Here is a 13,079-nt window from a genome sequence, read left to right on the forward strand (position 1 = left end):
AACACCACAGCTCTTGCCACTGCTCAGCAAGCTCTGCTCCCAGCCTCGCAAGGCCATCACGCGGCTCAGGCACCCGCGATCAACACCCGAGTCTGCTTCGCATGTAGAGATCCTAACCACTTTGCGAACATGTGCCCGAACAGGGTGGTGAAACAAGAGCCCCAGCAGCAGCAGCCTCACCAGCAGCAACAACCTCAACAGCAGCAACAAGCAGCACGCGCCAGAACATTCAACATCAATGTGCGCCAAGCCCAGGCTGACAACAACGTGGTCAATGGTACGTTCCTTGTGAATGGTATTTATGCATCGTGTTTGTTTGATACTGGAGCTGATAATTGCTTTGTGTCGTTTGAATTCGAGAAGCTCCTTAGTCGTAAGCGCTACCATCTCCCCTCGACATTCGATGTTGAAGTCGCTATCGGAAGAACTGTCGCCGTTAATTCTGTTCTTCGTGATTGTACTCTTGAGCTCAACAATCACATTTTTCCAATCGACCTTATTCCGATGCAACTTGGAAGTTTTGACGTCATAGTAGGCATGGACTTTCTTCGCGAAAACCATGCTGAAGTTGTGTGCTTCGACAAGATGATACGATTCTCGCTCGCGAATGGTGATTTATTTTGTGTTTACGGTGAAACTGCTTCGAAAGGTCTCAAGCTCATGTCATGTGTCCAAGCTAGTAAGTATCTCCGCAAGGAATACAGAGCTTTCTTGGCTAACATCGTAGTAGCGAAGAAGGAAAAGAAAGGTAGACCCGGAGTAAACGATGTTCCAGTGGTCCGTGAATTTCCTCAGGTGTTTCCTGATGATCTTCCTGGACTTCCTCCAAGTCGTGACATCGACTTTCGTATCGAGATCATTCCTGGAGCCAACCCTGTTGCCAAAGCTCCTTACTGACTCGCGCCGTCCGAAATGCGTGAACTCTCGAACCAACTCCAGGAATTATTTGAAAAAGGCTTTATTCGCCCAAGAACCTCTCCTTGGGGCGCGCCAGTCCTTTTCGTCAAAAATAAGGATGGGTCGTTCAGGATGTGCATCGACTATCGGGAATTGAATAAGCTAACCATCAAGAACCGCTATCCCCTGCCCCGCATTGATGATTTGTTTGATCAGCTACAAGGTGCTACATGTTTCTCGAAGATCGATCTACGCTCAGGCTATCACCAGCTACGCATTCAAGAAGAAGATATACCCAAAACCGCTTTTCGCACTCATTACGGCCTCTATGAGTTCGTTGTTATGCCTTTTGGTTTAACCAACGCACCCGCGGTTTTCATGGATCTGATGAATCGCGTGTGTAAGCCATTTCTAGACCGTTTCGTCATCGTGATCATCGACGATGTCTTATTCTATTCCAAATCGAAAACCGAACACGCACAACATCTAATTTTGGTTCTCGAGCTACTCCAGGGGAATCAACTTTATGCCAAGTTCTCCAAGTGCGAATTCTGGCTAGAAGAGGTTCAGTTTCTGGGTCACATTGTCAATAGTTAAGGTATTCACGCCGATCCCGCGAAGATTGAAGCAGTTAAGAGTTGGATTACGCCAAAGAACCCGTCTGAGGTTCGTTCTTTTCTCGGACTAGCGGGATATTATCGACGATTTATCGAAGGATTCTCAAAGATCGCTGTGCCGCTTACCGCTCTTACGCATAAAGACAAGCCTTTTGTTTGGGGAACCGAACAAGAGTCTGCTTTCCAAACCCCAAACACATGCTTTGCAATGCTCCTGTTCTCACATTGCCTGACGGAAACGACGATTTCATTGTCTATTGTGATGCTTCAAACCTTGGTCTTGGTTGTGTTCTTATGCAACGGGACAAGGTTATAGCTTACGCATCTCGTCAGCTCAAAATCCACGAGAATAACTATACAACCCATGATCTCGAGCTAGGCGCGGTTGTTTTTGCGTTAAAGATTTGGCGACACTATCTGTATGGTACCAAGTGTACGATTCACCAATCACAGGAGTCTACAACATATCTTTGACCAGAAAGAGCTTAATATGCGTCAACGCCGATGGGTAGAACTACTCAACGATTACGACTGTGAGATTCGTTATCATCCAGGCAAAGCAAATGTCGTAGCCGACGCTCTCAGCAGACGAAGTTATTTGCTCAGCATTCGTAATACTGAAGCCCAACACGATCTCTGTGACAACTCGAACTTTAGACCTATCGTTGTGTAATATACGTGAAGTGTTATGATTTTGCAAACTTTGGTGCTAATGAATGTTATGATGTTATGTGCATTATGTGTGTATGTTATGTCTTGCACGAGCCCAAACCACACACACTAAAACCCGATTACACCTTATAACCGGTCATACAAGCCCTTTGGGCCACACTTTGAAATCGGACCCCATGAGGTAACCGAGTTGGGCTCGGCCCACTCCCCACTCGCAAACACAAATCCTTGGTAAGGGTTTGGGTTCTCTCATTGATACAATTTTCACAACACACACAAACCCTATTGCTCTCTACCTCTCTCTCTCGGCTCGCTTAGGACCCGAAGGCACAAGAACATCCGATCATTCTCTCATTCGGATCACCCTCCTTTACTCGTAATCGGTTAGTGTTTTGTTTATGTTTTTGTGATTTTATGATTTCATGTTTAGATGTAACCGATTAGAATCTGCATGATTATGAACTAGGGCCGGTTTAGATGATGTTGTTTATGATTGGTCTTCGGATTGATTTCTTGATGATAGATATAATCAGGTTCTGTATGAATGATAATCGGATAGGTTGCATGCTAGTTCGATGATAAGTTTATGACCCGGTTTAGATTTGTGTGATAATCCGATCTTTGATTTGATGCTGTTATGATCATGCTAGATGGTGATGATTTGAAGATATTATGAATATGATTGAATGTTGAATAATCATTGTTTGATCTGATTTCCGAAACTGCCTAAGTTGTTTGCTAGAATCACGGATAAGTCAATGCAGGAATTATGGAAACCAGTTACACACACGGTTGCGACTCGGAACCACTCATTGCGAGTCGGAACCCCACTCGAGACCACTAACAGCACAAGCCGAGACAACGGTTGCGAGTCCAGTTGCGACTCGTAACCAGACCGTGATGAGTCGAAATCATCAGTTGCGACTCGCAACCTCCTGTTGCGACTCGTAATCTCCGGCTGTGACTCGTAACCGAGCCATGATGAACCGAGACCATCTGTTGCGACTCGTAACCACCGGTTGCGACTCGAGATCGCTGGTTGCGACTCGAGACCTCCTTTGCACGTGCACTGTTTTGGGCCTACACTGTCACGGGCCCAATCTTATGACTGCTATTTTATTGGACCGCTTATCTGTTTGGGCCGAACACTTGGATTCTGTTTAACTGATTGTTATTGGGCTGCTTATGATAATTGGGCCGACTACTTAGACTCGTTACTTGATATGAATTACTGATACGTTTATGTGATTTGCCATGATCATACTTGATACCATACGTGATACAAACGTGCTACATACGAACCTAACTTGCATAGTAACCATGATAGGACGTGGTTGATTCCTTACTTGTATACTTGAGCATTATACTGTCTGCCGAGCAAACCCAGGTGAGTTCACACTCCTACTAAGGCATGGGATTCCCAGGTAGTGGGAATGGGATAAAGGTTACAATTGACTAAGAACGTACATATGCTTTCCTAGACTATCACCTACCATGGTCCTCGGATGTCAGGACGGTTCCGTAGGTTAGGATAACACCTACGTGGTCATATGCCATTACTGCCTCGGATGTCAGGCACGCACGTAAAACCTACGTGTACGCATTACTTACTTCTATCCTCGGTACAAAGGATACGTACGTGAAACCCACGTACACCCCCGCGTCTCCTATCCTCGGTTATGAAGGATACGTACGTAAGACCTACGTACACCCCATACGCGCTACTGTTCTCGGAAGAAGAACAGGGATGATACGAGTAGTTGATACGAATAGTCTAGTGGTCACATAACATGGGAAGCCCCCACCTATACAACGTACTAACGGCCCAGTAGAGCCACCCTTTTACTTACTGTTACGCATTTACTTACTGTGAACTCGCTCAACTAGTTTGTTGATCATTCTGTTACATGCCTTGCAGATCGTTAGGTACATGGAGCTTGCACAAGGAGGAGCCGGTCGTTGTGGACAAGGATCGTTATTACTTTGTTAGACACTTATGACATTTCAGTACTTTTAGTTTGAGTTTACAACAATGCTTCCGCTACTTAAACAATGCTTGGTTTTGAAACATCGATCATGTCTTGATGAATTACTTAAATGACTTTTATTATTAAATGCTATGTTTGATATGATTGATGGCTTGATCCTGGTCATGTCACGCCTCCAAGCGGTGGTACTCCGCGTGTGGATTTTGGGGGTGTGACAGATTGGTATCAGAGCCAGGTTTACAGAGAACTTGGTTTTAATATGGGAAAACGTTTTATTAAAACCGGACTATAACCAGAACAGTGCTCTCAACGATCCACAACGACGCTTCGCTCCACGTGCAAGACTCGACATTTTAGGTAATAAGGTTTATGTTTATTGCCTACTTGCTAGAATTACTTAGAACTTTGCTCGTGGTATGCTTAGACTACAATGCTCACTATTTGCTATTGCTTAAGAACCCTTACGTGCTTACGCTTTTCTGTCATCGCACTATTCGCGAACTTTTCTCACCTATTTCGCCTTTGACATGAAGATCAATGGCTGGAAGAATTAACATGACACAAGCCCAGTTAGAGGCTCTTGTTCAAGCCCAAGTTGCTGCGGCAGTTGCAGCAGCTCAAGCAGGTAGTATATCCTGCAGTATAGGCACACACTAGGATCCCTAGATCCTACATTCACTCTTGTATTTAACATCGTCCTATTCGTACACAATAGGTCAACACGCGCAGCAGCCTGTCTGCACTTTCAAGAACTTCATGGACTGTCGTCCCAACTCTTTCAGCGGCACAGAAGGAGCGGTTGGACTCCTCCACTGGTTCGAGAAGCTAGAATCAGTATTCGAGATGTGCGAGTGCCCTGAGGCTCGCAAGGTCAAGTTTGCTACTGGCACCTTGGAAGGAATCGCGCTAACCTGGTGGAACGCGCAGGTGCAGATTCTTGGGTTGGCAGCTGCTAACGCCACCCCATGGAACGATTTTAAGGAACTCATCAAGCGTGAGTATTGCACGCGTGAAGATATTCACAAGCTAGAAGACGAGCTGTATAATCTGAAAATGGTTGGGTCAGAGATCGAAGCGTATACCAAGCGGTCAAACGAGCTGGCCGTTCTGTGTCCAACTATGGTGGACCCTCCATACAAGCGCATTGAGTTGTACCTCAAGGGATTGGCGCCAGAAATTCAGAGCCACGTGACGTCGGCTAACCTCGAAAACATCCAGGAAATCCAACGCCTCGCTCATCGCATCACCGATCAGGCGGTGGAACAGAATAAACTGCCTAAGCGTGTCAGCGCTACTACTACAGTCACTTCTTCAGCTACTCCCGTTACCCTCAGTGACAACAAGAGGAAATGGGAGGGGGATTCAAGCAAAGCATCAGTTTCGGTTCAGTCCCAGAATCAGCAGCGAAAGACTGACAACTATCAAAGCCCTAACCAGCAGTCGTCAGGTAACTACAGGCAGGGTGGATATCGCGGAAATCTTCCGAAGTGCAACAACTGCAACAAGCACCACAACGGTCAGTGTAACAAGGGTCGTTGTCAAAGATGCCTCAAGATGGGTCACGAGGCCAAAGACTGTAGAAGCCTTCGTCCTGCGAACCAAAATCAGCAGCAGCCTCACGCTCAGCCTAACCAACAACAGGGCAACAAGGGATGCTACAATTGTGGTGCTGAAGGCCACATCAAGAGACACTGCCCACAGCTCAACAGGAACCAGAACAACAACAACAACCAGGGCAACGGCAACAACAACAACAACGGCGGGAACAACAACAATAATGGCAACGAGGCAAGAGGTCGAGCTTTCGTTTTGGGAAGAGGAGACGCAGTGAACGATCCCAACGTTGTTATGGGTAAGTTTCTCCTCGACAATATTTACGTTACTGTTTTGTTTGATTCGGGTGCGGATACAAGCTATATGTCTGTGAAAATGTGTCAACTGCTAAAACGTGCACCAACACTTTTACCCACCAAACATGTAGTAGAGTTAGCTAACGGTAAAAGTCTAGAAGCCACGCACGTAGTTCAGGGTTGTAACCTTATTCTGGCTGGTCAAGCCTTCTCTATTGATCTCATTCCCATAGTTTTGGGAAGTTTCGACGTCGTGATTGGGATGGATTGGTTATCCCAACACCAGGCAGAAATCTTATGCAGTGAGAAGATTATTCGCATTCCTCGTTCTGGTCAGGAACCTCTTGAAGTTCAAGGCGACAAGAGTGGTGCCGTGGTTGGCATCATCTCATTCTTGAAGGCTCAGAAGTGCTTACGTAAAGGTCACACAGCCATTTTGGCTCTTGTTTCAGACGCATCAGTAAAGGAAAAGAAATTGGAGGATATTCCAATTGTACGCGATTACCCTCAGGTGTTTCCTGAAGATTTACCTGGCTTACCGCCTCATCGTCAGGTTGAATTTCAGATCGAGCTCGCTCCAGGAGCAGCACCCATAGCTCGTGCACCATATCGTCTAGCTCCATCAGAATTGGAAGAATTGTCAAAGCAGCTACAAGAGCTCTTGGAAAAAGGCTTCATTCGTCCAAGCTCTTCGCCTTGGGGAGCTCCAGTGCTTTTCGTGAAAAAGAAAGACGGTACGTTCAGGATGTGTATAGACTACAGGGAACTGAACAAGGTGACGGTGAAGAACCGTTATCCTCTTCCACGCATAGACGACCTATTCGACCAGTTGCAAGGGTCGTGTTACTATTCCAAGATCGACCTACGGTCAGGTTATCATCAACTGAGAGTCCGCGAGGAGGATGTCTCTAAGACAGCATTCAGAACTCGCTATGGTCACTACGAGTTCTTGGTTATGCCGTTCGGACTTATGAACGCACCTGCAGTATTTATGGATCTTATGAACAGGGTGTGTAAACCCTACCTCGACAAGTTCGTCATTGTATTCATCGACGACATTCTGATTTACTCCAAGAGTCAGGAGGAGCACGAGCAGCATCTTCGTCTGATATTGGAACTCCTTCGGAAGGAACAGCTGTACGCTAAGCTTTCTAAATGCGACTTCTGGCTTCGTGAAGTCCACTTCTTAGGTCACGTGGTAAACAAGGATGGGATTCACGTCGATCCATCCAAGGTAGATTCGATCAGAAACTGGCCTGCACCGCGTACGCCAACGGAAATACGCCAATTCTTGGGTTTGGCAGGATACTACAGACGGTTTATTAAAGACTTTTCAAAGATCGCGCAACCACTTACGCTACTGACACAGAAGGGTGTCACCTACCGTTGGGGCAACACGCAGGAAACTGCTTTTCAGTATCTAAAGGATAGGCTCTGCAGCGCACCTATTCTTTCATTGCCAGAAGGCACAGAAGACTTCGTAGTATATTGTGATGCATCCATCCAGGGTCTTGGATGTGTGTTGATGCAACGTGATAAAGTGATAGCCTACGCTTCTCGGCAACTCAAGGTTCATGAACGGAACTACACGACGCACGATTTAGAGCTGGGAGCTGTTGTTTTCGCGCTTAAGATATGGCGACATTACCTGTACGGTACCAGGTGCACGATTTACACCGATCACAGGAGTCTCGAGCATATCCTTAAGCAGAAGGATTTGAACATGCGTCAACGACGATGGGTCGAGTTACTGAACGACTACGAATGCGCCATCAAGTACCATCCCGGCAAAGCCAATGTTGTGGCTGACGCTTTGAGTCGAAAGGACACCTTACCGAAGCGCGTGCGAGCACTACAGCTTACGATTCAGTCTAGCCTTCCAGCACAGATACGAAATGCTCAGGTAGAAGCATTGAAGCCCGAAAACGTCAAGGCTGAAGCCTTACGCGGCTCACGACAGCAAATGGAACAGAAGGCAGACGGCGCCTACTATGTAACGGGCCGGATTTGGGTCCCTCTTTATGGCGGTCTACGCGAACTTGTGATGGATGAAGCTCACAAGTCTCGCTACTCGGTACATCCAGGGTCAGATAAAATGTACCACGACATCAGCACTACCTATTGGTGGCCTAGCATGAAGGCTCACATCGCTACGTACGTTGGAAAATGTTTGACCTGTGCGAGAGTCAAAGTTGAATATCAGAAAACAGCTGGTCTACTTCAGCAGCCTAAGATACCGCAATGGAAATGGGAGGAAATTTCCATGGATTTTGTTACGGGCTTACCTAGATCTCAGCGTGGAAACGATACAATATGGGTCATAGTTGATCGACTCACCAAGTCTGCACACTTCCTGCCGATTAAGGAAACGGACAAGTTCTCCACTCTCGCAGACGTCTATCTCAAAGAAGTTGTTTCGAGGCACGGAGTGCCCACCTCTATTATTTCGGATCGCGATGCACGATTCACGTCAGAGCTTTGGCAAGCAATGCATAAATCTTTCGGCTCAAGGTTAGACATGAGCACAGCATATCATCCTCAGACGGATGGGCAGTCTGAGCGTACGATCCAAACTCTCGAAGACATGCTTCGAGCATGCGTTATAGACTTCGGCAACGGCTGGGAAAAGCACCTCCCTTTGGTGGAGTTCTCGTATAATAACAGTTACCATACCAGCATTCAAGCCGCTCCATTCGAGGCATTGTACGGACGTAAATGCCGGTCACCTCTCTGTTGGGCAGAGGTGGGGGATAGTCAGATTACGGGTCCAGAGATTGTAGTGGACGCCACAGAAAAGATAGCACAGATACGGCAACGCATGGCGGCAGCACGCGACCGTCAGAAAGCCTACGCGGACAAGCGTAGAAAGCCTTTGGAATTTGAGGTCGGAGACCGGGTTTTATTGAAGGTTTCACCCTGGAAGGGTGTGGTACGTTTTGGCAAACAGGGCAAACTGAATCCGCGGTACGTCGGACCATTCGAAATCTTAGAAAAGATTGGCAAGGTAGCCTACAAGTTGAACCTACCAGCTGAACTCGGAGCAGTTCACAATGTCTTTCACGTATCAAACTTAAAGAAGTGCCTATCAGATGAAAACCTCATCATTCCTTTTAAGGAACTCACTATCGACGAGCGGTTGCAGTTCGTCGAGGAACCAGTAGAAATCACGGACCGGGATGTGAAGGTCCTCAAACACAAGAGAATCCCTCTTGTTCGAGTTCGTTGGAACTCCAAACGTGGCCCAGAGTACACCTGGGAACGCGAAGACAGAATGACAGAAAAGTAACCCCAGTTATTTGAAACCAATGCAACCACTACTGAGGCTGAAGCTACTACTTCGGAATTTCGGGACGAAATTCCAGATCAACGGGGGGAGGATGTGACACCCCAGGAAAACCAGTAAATGCTATAACTTACCTAGCTTCCTCAGTGAGTGCATACCAAATTTCGGGACGAAATTTCCAATTAGTTGGGGATAATGTGACAACTCGAACTTTAGACCCATCGTTGTGTAATATACGTGAAGTGTTATGATTTTGCAAACTTTGGTGCTAATGAATGTTATGATGTTATGTGCATTATGTGTGTATGTTATGTCTTGCACGAGCCCAAACCACACACACTAAAACCCGATTACACCTTATAACCGGTCATACAAGCCCTTTGGGCCACACTTTGAAATCGGACCCCATGAGGTAACCGAGTTGGGCTCGGCCCACTCCCCACTCGCAAACACAAATCCTTGGTAAGGGTTTGGGTTCTCTCATTGATACAATTTTCACAACACACACAAACCCTATTGCTCTCTACCTCTCTCTCTCGGCTCGCTTAGGACCCGAAGGCACAAGAACATCCGATCATTCTCTCATTCGGATCACCCTCCTTTACTCGTAATCGGTTAGTGTTTTGTTTATGTTTTTGTGATTTTATGATTTCATGTTTAGATGTAACCGATTAGAATCTGCATGATTATGAACTAGGGCCGGTTTAGATGATGTTGTTTATGATTGGTCTTCGGATTGATTTCTTGATGATAGATATAATCAGGTTCTGTATGAATGATAATCGGATAGGTTGCATGCTAGTTCGATGATAAGTTTATGACCCGGTTTAGATTTGTGTGATAATCCGATCTTTGATTTGATGCTGTTATGATCATGCTAGATGGTGATGATTTGAAGATATTATGAATATGATTGAATGTTGAATAATCATTGTTTGATCTGATTTCCGAAACTGCCTAAGTTGTTTGCTAGAATCACGGATAAGTCAATGCAGGAATTATGGAAACCAGTTACACACACGGTTGCGACTCGGAACCACTCATTGCGAGTCGGAACCCCACTCGAGACCACTAACAGCACAAGCCGAGACAACGGTTGCGAGTCCAGTTGCGACTCGTAACCAGACCGTGATGAGTCGAAATCATCAGTTGCGACTCGCAACCTCCTGTTGCGACTCGTAATCTCCGGCTGTGACTCGTAACCGAGCCATGATGAACCGAGACCATCTGTTGCGACTCGTAACCACCGGTTGCGACTCGAGATCGCTGGTTGCGACTCGAGACCTCCTTTGCACGTGCACTGTTTTGGGCCTACACTGTCACGGGCCCAATCTTATGACTGCTATTTTATTGGACCGCTTATCTGTTTGGGCCGAACACTTGGATTCTGTTTAACTGATTGTTATTGGGCTGCTTATGATAATTGGGCCGACTACTTAGACTCGTTACTTGATATGAATTACTGATACGTTTATGTGATTTGCCATGATCATACTTGATACCATACGTGATACAAACGTGCTACATACGAACCTAACTTGCATAGTAACCATGATAGGACGTGGTTGATTCCTTACTTGTATACTTGAGCATTATACTGTCTGCCGAGCAAACCCAGGTGAGTTCACACTCCTACTAAGGCATGGGATTCCCGGGTAGTGGGAATGGGATAAAGGTTACAATTGACTAAGAACGTACATATGCTTTCCTAGACTATCACCTACCATGGTCCTCGGATGTCAGGACGGTTCCGTAGGTTAGGATAACACCTACGTGGTCATATGCCATTACTGCCTCGGATGTCAGGCACGCACGTAAAACCTACGTGTACGCATTACTTACTTCTATCCTCGGTACAAAGGATACGTACGTGAAACCCACGTACACCCCCACGTCTCCTATCCTCGGTTATGAAGGATACGTACGTAAGACCTACGTACACCCCATACGCGCTACTGTTCTCGGAAGAAGAACAGGGATGATACGAGTAGTTGATACGAATAGTCTAGTGGTCACATAACATGGGAAGCCCCCACCTATACAACGTACTAACGGCCCAGTAGAGCCACCCTTTTACTTACTGTTACGCATTTACTTACTGTGAACTCGCTCAACTAGTTTGTTGATCATTCTGTTACATGCCTTGCAGATCGTTAGGTACATGGAGCTTGCACAAGGAGGAGCCGGTCGTTGTGGACAAGGATCGTTATTACTTTGTTAGACACTTATGACATTTCAGTACTTTTAGTTTGAGTTTACAACAATGCTTCCGCTACTTAAACAATGCTTGGTTTTGAAACATCGATCATGTCTTGATGAATTACTTAAATGACTTTTATTATTAAATGCTATGTTTGATATGATTGATGGCTTGATCCTGGTCATGTCACGCCTCCAAGCGGTGGTACTCCGCGTGTGGATTTTGGGGGTGTGACAATTTCGAAACCCTCATCCGTGAAGCCCAGCATGCATGTTTAAATGAACACACTCTGAAGAAGGAGAGAATCTATCACGATGGAGCCCAGCTTGTGAGCAAATCAAATGGAATCTTCCATTTTCTGGACCGAATCTGGATCCCTAAGCGGACCGATTTGCGACAGATTTTGATGGACGAAGCCCACAAATCTCGATACTCTATTCACCCCGGTGTCGATAAGATGTACCAGGATCTTCGTTATAAGTACTGGTGGCCGGGTATGAAAAGGGATATTGCCCTCTACGTCAGAAAATGCCTAACTTATGCAAGGGTCAAGGCTGAACATCAAAGGCCCTCTGGCTTACTTGAACAACCACCAATCCCCATGTGGAAGTGGGAGAGTATAGCTATGGACCTCATAACCAAGCTTCCACACACGTCATCTGGTCCCGACAGCATTTGGGTTTTTGTCGATCGTTTGACCAAATCCGCCCACTTTTTGTCAATACGGGAAGACTACAAGGTAGAACGATTCGCCTGAATCTACAACGACGAGATCATTTGTAATCATGGTACGCCTCACGACATCATCTCTGACTGTGATGCTCGGTTTACCTCGCGACTGTGGGAAACGTTTCAAGCTGCTCTAGGTATAACGCTTAACTTAAGTACCGCATTCCATCCTCAAACCGACGGCCAGACTGAGAGAACGATCCGTACTCTTGAAGACATGCTCTGTTCGTGTGTCATAGATTTTGGTGGTAATTGGGATAAATACCTGTCGTTAGTCGAATTCTCCTACAACAACAGTTATCATACCAGCATCCAAATGGCACCATTTGAGGCTTTATATGGATGAAGATGTCGATCGCCTATTGTATGGCACGAGATTGGTCACTCGCAACTAACCGCCCCGAGCTATTGCAAGAAACGGCTGACAAAGTTCTCCAAATTCGAGACAACTTGTTGAAAGCTCGAAGTCGACAGAAAATCTACGCCGATAGACGACGCAAGCCCCTTGAATTTGATGTTGGCGACTACATACTCCTAAAGGTATCACCTTGGAAGGGTGTGGTTAGATTCAGCAAGAAAGGGAAACTAGCGCCTCGATATGTTGGACCTTTTAAGATTCTGGAAAGGATCGGAAAAGTCGCCTACAGACTCAAACTACCGGAGGAACTTAGTAATGTCCACCCGACTTTCCATGTGTCGAACCTTTAAAAATGCCTAGCTGAGCATGAGCTAATTGTACCTCTCGACGACCTCCAAATAAACGAAACACTACACTTCGTGGAGAAGCCTGTCGAAATCATGGACCGCCAAACCAAGCAGCTCAGACGCTCGCGCACTCCTATT

Source organism: Helianthus annuus, chromosome 10 (genome assembly GCF_002127325.2).
Source record: "Helianthus annuus cultivar XRQ/B chromosome 10, HanXRQr2.0-SUNRISE, whole genome shotgun sequence".
NCBI lineage: Eukaryota > Viridiplantae > Streptophyta > Magnoliopsida > Asterales > Asteraceae > Helianthus > Helianthus annuus.